The sequence below is a fragment of the Cucurbita moschata genome, unplaced genomic scaffold, assembly GCF_002738365.1.
Source record: "Cucurbita moschata cultivar Rifu unplaced genomic scaffold, Cmos_1.0 Cmo_Scf00006, whole genome shotgun sequence".
In the NCBI taxonomy this organism is placed as follows: Eukaryota; Viridiplantae; Streptophyta; class Magnoliopsida; order Cucurbitales; family Cucurbitaceae; genus Cucurbita; species Cucurbita moschata.
Window position 1 is genome coordinate 4,149,878 of NW_019268522.1, and position 8,391 is coordinate 4,158,268.

At 36.5% G+C, this 8,391-nt stretch overlaps 1 non-coding gene across 1 annotated transcript; it reads left to right on the forward strand.

The window, feature by feature from the left end:
• Nucleotides 1–6,550: 6,550 nt before the first annotated feature.
• Nucleotides 6,551–6,690, forward strand: LOC111444491. Its single transcript, XR_002710715.1, has one exon. It is a non-coding gene; the product is annotated as a small nucleolar RNA Z247 (small nucleolar RNA).
• The last annotated feature ends 1,701 nt before the right edge of the window (nt 6,691–8,391 follow it).

Sequence of the window (8,391 nt, forward strand, 5' to 3'; positions counted from 1 at the left end):
TTTAAATTTAATTTAACTATTTATTTATTATTATTATTATTATTATTATCATTATTATTAAACACACAACACATACACACAAAATACATTTTATAATCATTTTGGGTTATTACAGTTTGATTGCATGTCCTCCAAATAGAACATGTTTATCTATACAAAGCTCGAACTAAGATGCTAGAGTCAGGACGACTAGACGATAACTTAGGTTAGGACTCCTTCAGTAGAATGAGCACCTTAGGATCATGAGGGATGATTAGAGAATCTAGACCCTAGTGCTCTTAGACTAAGACAAACTCGAGGAGTTAGAATAAAATAAAGTATCTTTGAGTCAAAAGTCTGAGTTAAGTCACCTAGCCATCCTAAGAACTTAGTAGACCTCTTAGCATCAAATATGACCAAGGTGATATTTATAATATGTGTTTAATGCTTTAGGTGATCAATAGGTATATCACCCTAACAAAGCGTGCACGAGAGAATCAAGCTAAGATTAGAGTACTAGAGCTAGAACGTTTACATGTTGACCTAGGTTAGTATGTTTTCAGCAGACTGGGCATCCTAGGATTGTGAATGACTACTAGAGGTCGAGACCTGAGTGCACCTAGAGATTGGATGAGCCCGAGGAGCTAGTTTCGAATGTCTTGAAAACATGAGATGAAAATTAAATTGCCAATCTCAAAGAATTTGACCTTTACGACATCTAGGAATGACTAAAATAGCTCACCTAACAGTTATAAGTATGTCGGTGTCATCAGAGTCTACACCTCTTATATTTTCCATTATTCCCTTCAAGCTAGCAGTGCCCTACCAAGCGATAATAGTATAGGTATTGTCGAGCCAGGCTTAGGCTAGATAGTATAGTGCGTTGAGGCGACCATGTGCCTTTACCTAGAGAAAAAGGTAAGTAGTCTTATGTACGGGGCCTGCAGTAAAAACCATCCTAAGAGGGGGCGTTGTATCATGCAGTAAGACACAGTAGCTGGCTAACATACTAGGGTTGCTCCCCTAGGCTAGGGTAACTTTTATGGTCATGTGGGAGATGTTTACCAGCTAACCTCCCATGGATGGTGTTCAGACAAGCAAGCACCATACTGTCCCATCAGATGCTTATGAGGTAAAGTCTCAACCCAAGATATCGGCCATATATTATGTAAGCAAAGCGATTTACCTAAGTAAAAAATCAACAAGGTTGTAGAATCTATCCAAACATCTGGGGGTAAAGAACTTCGAGGTATCCCAGATGCTTAGACAGTAGTAGATATTAGGATTGAACTTCCTAGAGCCTAGGGTAAAGCTCATAGTTACCTACTAGATTAAGGATGCGATGAGAGCTAATGAAATGATAGCCTATAACTAGGTTTACCGAGTATTTTCATACTCATCCATTTTTCCTTTGTTATTTTTTTATGTGTTCATCGGCTACTGATTGAGGTGGAGAGCGTTCGAGAGCTACGTAGTCACAGATGGTCGTTCTAAAGTATCAGTTTATTTTTATAATTTGCTTTATAATTGTATCCCGAATCCCCTCTTTTTAATAAATTTGAACAAATCATCTTATAATTGGATTTTATTTCGTATATAACCATGATGTTGTTTGTTTTAATTTCGATTTAAATTTGATCATATTTTTATCTTTTATTTTATTTTAGTTTTTATTTTATTTGCTTTTGGTCTTTGTCTTTTTAGTCATGGTTCAAGATTCAAAACCTTAAAAGTAAGGTCCTAACAGCAACCAACCCTCTTATGCTACGAAAGTGTTTCAAAGGTGTTTAAACATACTTTGAGGTAAACAACTACTCAAAAGTCTCTAAAAGAGCCTAACTATTAGCAAGCGGATAATAATAATAATAATAAAAAACAACATAGGGGCAAACAAGTCATTTTGCTCCCATCACTATATGAGTCCAAGTGGAACCTTAGCAAAGGACCTACAAAAGAGGAAAAGGAACCTTAGCAAAGGACCTACAAAAGAGGAAAAGAAAGAGAGACAGAGTTTAGAGAACCTAAAGAGGAGGAAGAAAGAACCCTTAGAAAACTCACTGGAAACTACCTTTGGAGTTCATTCCAGCGAAAAGATCGTGACACAAGGAGGCTTTCTTGGAAGGGAGAAGAGGATTTGAGTAATAAGAAGTTTCGCGGGTAAGTTCATGAGTAACCTTATGAGGTTTTTCCTAAAATCCGAGTCGTTTCTTAAGAATTAAGGCCTAAGATTTTGATATGTACTTCTAGGAAGAATTCTCCACATATTTTGTGAATTAACTTGATCAAAATTTTGATCGAAAACTGCTATCCTGAGAAACCTTCGAAGGACGGCGAGAAAGGGAATGTACCTATTTTTGATGTCCATAAATCTATATGTGTTGGAGTAAAAATTCAAGAAAAAATATTAGGATGTAGTCAGAATTAGGATCTACAACTTTTATGAAGAAATTGAGAGTCAATATGAATCTTGTCAATCTAGACAGTTCACTAACTAGAGGTCAGATTGCAACCTTCCCATAGTTAGTGAACCTTAATAATCTAAACATGAGGGAGTGACAAATTATGCAAACAATTATTTAATGATATGAAAACCTTAGTCAAACTCTAGATCATAAATACTAAAATCTCCAAATCAAGATGATTTCATCTCAAGGAAGAAGAAAGAATGGATTTAACTTGATGATCAATATCAAGAATAAAAAAAGCTTGTTTATTCAAATAATTTTATAAGATAGCTTGATTAAGACTACTTGTATCATGACCCAAACTTCGAGGTTTTGTAGTTAGCCAACATTTGGACGACATTGGTGTGCCAACAATATGTCGGAAGTTGGTATATGCACTGCTATCTGATATGGATCCCGTAAATAACTTAACATGGACACAGGAGGGTTCATGCCTCGATGAGAACCCAGGTGAATGGATGTTTGGGATGACTTCATAAGATAAGTGACACATGGGTCGGTTCCAATAGACATATCCAAGAAGCCAAGAAGGCTCCGTCTTGGTGAGACATGGGATGTAATAGCAAAAAAAAAAAAAAAAAATATATATATATATATATATATATATATATATATATATATATAATAATAATAAATAATAATAATAATAATAATAATCATAATAATAATAATAAACAAATAAGAATAATTATAAAAAATATATATACATAAAAAAAAAAAAATTCATAAATAAATAACTAAAAAGATTACTTAAAAATAAAAATAAAAATAAAATTTACTCACCTCTCCCCACCATCCTCTCATCCCAACCACATTCTCTTTCCTCAACCCCACAATATTTAGTCCAAAAAAAAACAGAAAAATGTCAGATTTGAAAAAAAAAATAAAATGGCTTTTCAACTAAACAGATATGATGAAATTTACCTAAAGAGATTTGGTCTATTATTACGGTAAAATTCTATCTCAAATTTCTTTATTTTATAGTTATGGTTATAAAAAATTAATTTATGATCAAATCTTCGTTCCATATTTTACCAGATCTTGTAATAATCAGATACATGTTCAATTAATTAGATTTTTGTTAACAATAGGAAATAAGGTTAGAATCAATAAAATTTTAGTTGGCAGATCTATAAATTTTAGTTGGCAGATCTATAAATTTGTACGTAGAAACAATCGATTAAAATTGGCCAATAATATCTGTTTACCTAATGAAAATAAATATAAAATTAAAGATCTTGTTTACATCATGAAAATAAATATAAAGTTAAAGATCTGGTTTACATAATTGAAAATGTTTACAAATTGAAAATCTACTTGCCCAATGAAAATAATTACAAAGAGAGAGGAGGAGAGATTGAGGAAAGATTTGTAAAAAAGAATTAAAAGCAACAAATAAAAAAAATAAGATTAAGGAATTAAAAATTAAAAACTAAATATAGAGAGAAAAGTAAATACAGAGTAGTAAAACCTAAGAGTAGTAAAACGTAGAATAACTTGAAATAGCTGTATCTACTTTTTATACAAAAATAACCATGAAAAATAAGTTTTTTAATAAAAATATAATTATAAACATATAACATTTCAAGACTTTTAACAATGGACCTATGTGAACGAGAGAAATAATTTTGTAGATTTCAAACTTGAAACTGATGTCATGGGCTCACATAGGTTGACTCGGATTTCAAATGACGGAATCGAACTTTTATTAAAGATATATTTGTGACAACGACTTAAGCTAGCTAGGTAAGTGACCTTACTATTGGCATGGTTACATTTGATGTTGACACGTGCCCCGTGGTTCTGCACGTGTCATATATATTGATGTGTGAATTGTCTGTGGATCGATATGCTTCTTATATGTTATGTATACGTTACAATAGATGAATTGTATGATAATAATTACGGTACGATGTGTTCAAGAATATGTTTGAGATAGGATACGAGAAAGATGCACAAAACGAAATGTAAAATACGTTCATGAAACGTTAAGGTTAGGTTACATACTGGAGTGATATGGATAAGAGAGATTGATAAAAGAATACGGTTAGGTTACGGGCAGAAAGAGATAGGTTTGTGATAGATTGATAGAACGATAGTGTTAGGATTGATAGAATGATAGCGTTAGGATACGTTCTTATGATGATATGACTAAGGTACGTTCACGTAATGATATGTCTGTGATAGGTATAAGAACGTTAAGGCTATGATAAGTTAGAGAATAATATGACTACGAAGTATTTACGTTATGACTTGTTTATGATATGATACATTGTGATGCAATATGTCATGGTATGATGTGTATATGATGAAATGTTATGTTAAAAGCATAGAACATTATGTTAGGTCTCTTAAATTGTGTGTATACAGCATGATATGAATAAAATGAAATCACGATAAATGACATGAAATATAACCCGTTAGAATTATGTATGATTTGATATGATTTGAGAACTGAAGAATGAGAAACGATATGATATGAATGATGAACGATATCTGACACGATATGATATGAATGATGAATGATATTTGAAACGATATGAAAAATTATATGATATGTACATAATGCTAGTAGGGTTGTATTAAAGGATAATGAGAATGGAAAAGTTTTGGGACCTCATGCATTATGTGTGCTCATGCATTTGGGGGGATAACCCTATCCCATCACGAGGGTACAGACGCGTACATCTAATGGTAGGACAACGATCGTTATGCTTTGCATAGCGCTGCCGTGACGGTTACTAATTCTAGCGGGTGTCCGGTCTAAGGGGCTCCCAGAGTATGCCCACCAGATAAGGAAAGTGACCCAGCGGTGTGAGAACTAGCTGGTGAGTCCATACTCACACGTATGGGCTTTGTGTAGAGTATATGGTACACGTCCAAAATTACCCGTTAGGACAGCACCGTAGGGAAAATGGAATGAAAGATAGGTCCCATCATCTCATTGCATGTGATTGTTACATTTAACCCCAATAGTGGGGCCACTTACTGAGTATTTGTTTAAATACTGAAGCCATGTGCTACTACATTTTTCAGGTTAAGGCAAGGCATTCTTGTACGGCTGACGACGGCATCGCAACTTGAGACCATGGCACATGCATAGGATAATGGTATTTATTTTCTTAGACTTATGCTAGAATAGGATGTTTTTAACTTAAACTCTTATTCATTTTATTTAGTCTTTTGTTGTGTCGTTTTAAAGATGTTTTCAAAACACGTAAGTCCATGGGTGCGTTTTAAGATAAAGGTTATGTTTTATGGAATTTAAATGAAGTCTTCCGCATTCAATGTTTATGTTACGTATATGGCGACCTTAAATTAAGTAGAAAACTTTAGGTCGTTACTGTTAAACCTAAAATAGATCATAACTGTATATACTAAAATAGTTTAAGATTTACTAGTTGTTATGATTTGAAGGGTTTGTTACCAAATCTATGATTTTATGGTTTGTTACCAAATCATAGATTTGGAATGTAATCTTCATTATACGCATCTATAAATACATGAGGTCGTGACCCAGATAGGTCATTGTGCCATTCAATCTAACATGGTATCAGAGCCAAGGTTTATTTTTTAAACTCCTCGCCATGTCTTCTTCCTCCTCTCCATCCACCATCTCCAACACCGTCTCAACTACCATGGCGACTTTTGGCCTTAAACAATATCCAATCCCTCTACACCATGTTGTCACAATTCGTCTAACCAAAAACAACTTCATCATATGGCGTGCCCAGCTCCTCCCCTACCTACGGAGTACGAAGCTTATGGGCTACCTCGATGGCACCAATGTTGCACCTGCCAAGCTGATCCCTTCCTCAACTACTGCTGGTGCTGAGCTGGTCCCTAATTCGGCCTATAATCAGTGGTATGATCAGGATCAACAAGTCCTTAGCAGCCTTCTCTCCTCCATGTCTGAGGAGATTCTTCATGATGTGGTTGCCGCTACTACGTCCAAGGAGGCATGGGATACCCTGCAGCGGATGTTTTCATCGTCAACTCGTGCTCGCACTACTCAGATTCGTGTTGAGCTCGCCACGTCCAAGAAACGAGATCAATCTGCTGCAAATTATTTTTGCAAGATCAAAGGGCTAGCCGCCGCCGGCTCTGCCTTGCAGGATGATGATGTGATCGCGTATCTTCTCGCTAGTCTTGGCCCTGACTATGATCCCTTCGTCACCTCAATGACTACCAAGAGTGAAGCCCTCACCCTTGATGATGTGTTTGCACATCTAATGACGTATGAAGCTCGCCAACTACAACACCAAGCTGAACTTTAGTTAAATCTTGGATCTTCTGCCAATTATGCTAGTCGTGGTGGTCAGCAGAAGAATCATGGGCGTAGGGATCGCGGTCGTGGTTGTTCTCAAGGTTATGCACCCTCTCGTCCTGCTGGTGATCGTCGTGGCCCTTCTGCTCGTCCTTCCTGCCAGATCTGCGGCAAAGTGGGGCATACTGTTATCCGCTGCTGGCATAGGATGGATGAGTCCTATCAAGATGAACCTTCTTCTGCTCCTCCTACGGCACTGGCGGCTACTTCCTCTTCCAAGATTGACCCAAATTGGTACAGCGACACAAGCGCTACGAACCATATTACCAGTGACCTAGATCGTCTCGCTGTGCGTGAACGTTATCATGGAGGTGAACAAGTTCAAGTCGGCAATGGAGCAGGTTTGCGTGTTTTGCATACTAGTCATTCTCTAATTAATACTGCTACTCGTCCTCTTGCGTTGCGTAATATTTTGCATGTGCCTGAAATTTCCAAACATCTTCTTTCTGTTCATAAATTTTCTTGTGATAATGACGTATTCTTTGAATTCCATCCTTGGCATTTTTCTATAAAGGATCGACAGTCGAGGAAAAGTCTCCTAAATGGGAGGTGTGAATCTGGTCTTTATCCTATTAAGCCATCCGATGTCGATAATCTCAAGCACGCCTTGGTGAGCAGATCTACTACTCACGCCCAATGGCATGCACGTCTTGGACATCCTTCATCTCAAGTAATAAAATCCATTTTGCGTCTAAATAATATTTCATGTGCTAGTGAGTCATCTTTGTCAGTTTGTAATGCGTGTCAGTTAGCAAAGAGTCATCGATTGCCATATACTAGTTCTTCCCATAGGTCTTCGTCACCTTTGGAACTTATTTTTTCGGATGTTTGGGGCCCTGCACCTCCATCTATTGGGGGTTTTAAATATTATATTAGTTTCATTGATGATTTCAGTAAATTTTCGTGGATCTATTTGATGCATGATCGTACAGAAGCTCCTCGTATATTTTTGCAATTCCAAGCTCATGTTGAGCGCCTCCTAGATACTAAAATCAAGTGGGTCCAATCTGATTGGGGTGGGGAATATCAGAAAATTCATAACACATTTTTTTCGTTCCCTTGGAATTGGTCATCGTGTTTCGTGCCCTCACACACATCAACAAAATGGGTCTGCTGAACGCAAGCATCGTCATATTGTTGAAACTGGCCTAGCCCTTCTAGCTCATGCTCATGTACCTATTAAATTTTGGGACGACGCGTTTCTTACAACCACATATCTCATCAATCGTCTTCCTACTCGTGTCATCGATAAAAAATGCCCCTTACAGCTTCTTTTTCATACCCCACCAAATTACTCCTTATTAAAAAATTTTGGGTGTGCTTGTTGGCCTCATCTTCGTCCTTATAACAAACAAAAGCTCTCTTTTCGATCAAAGGAATGTGTCTTTCTAGGCTACAGTTCTTCACATAAAGGGTATAAGTGTCTTGACACTGATTCTGGTCGTGTCTATATGTCTAGAGATGTCATATTTGATGAAAATGTTTTTCCATTCAAGAGAGCCTCACCTAATTCTTCCCCAATCATGCAGTCGACGCATAATGCCCCTGATTTGTGCACCTTGCATTTGGGTAATAGCAGTACTAATTTGGAGAATGATCACATGCATATGTCTGGGCCTA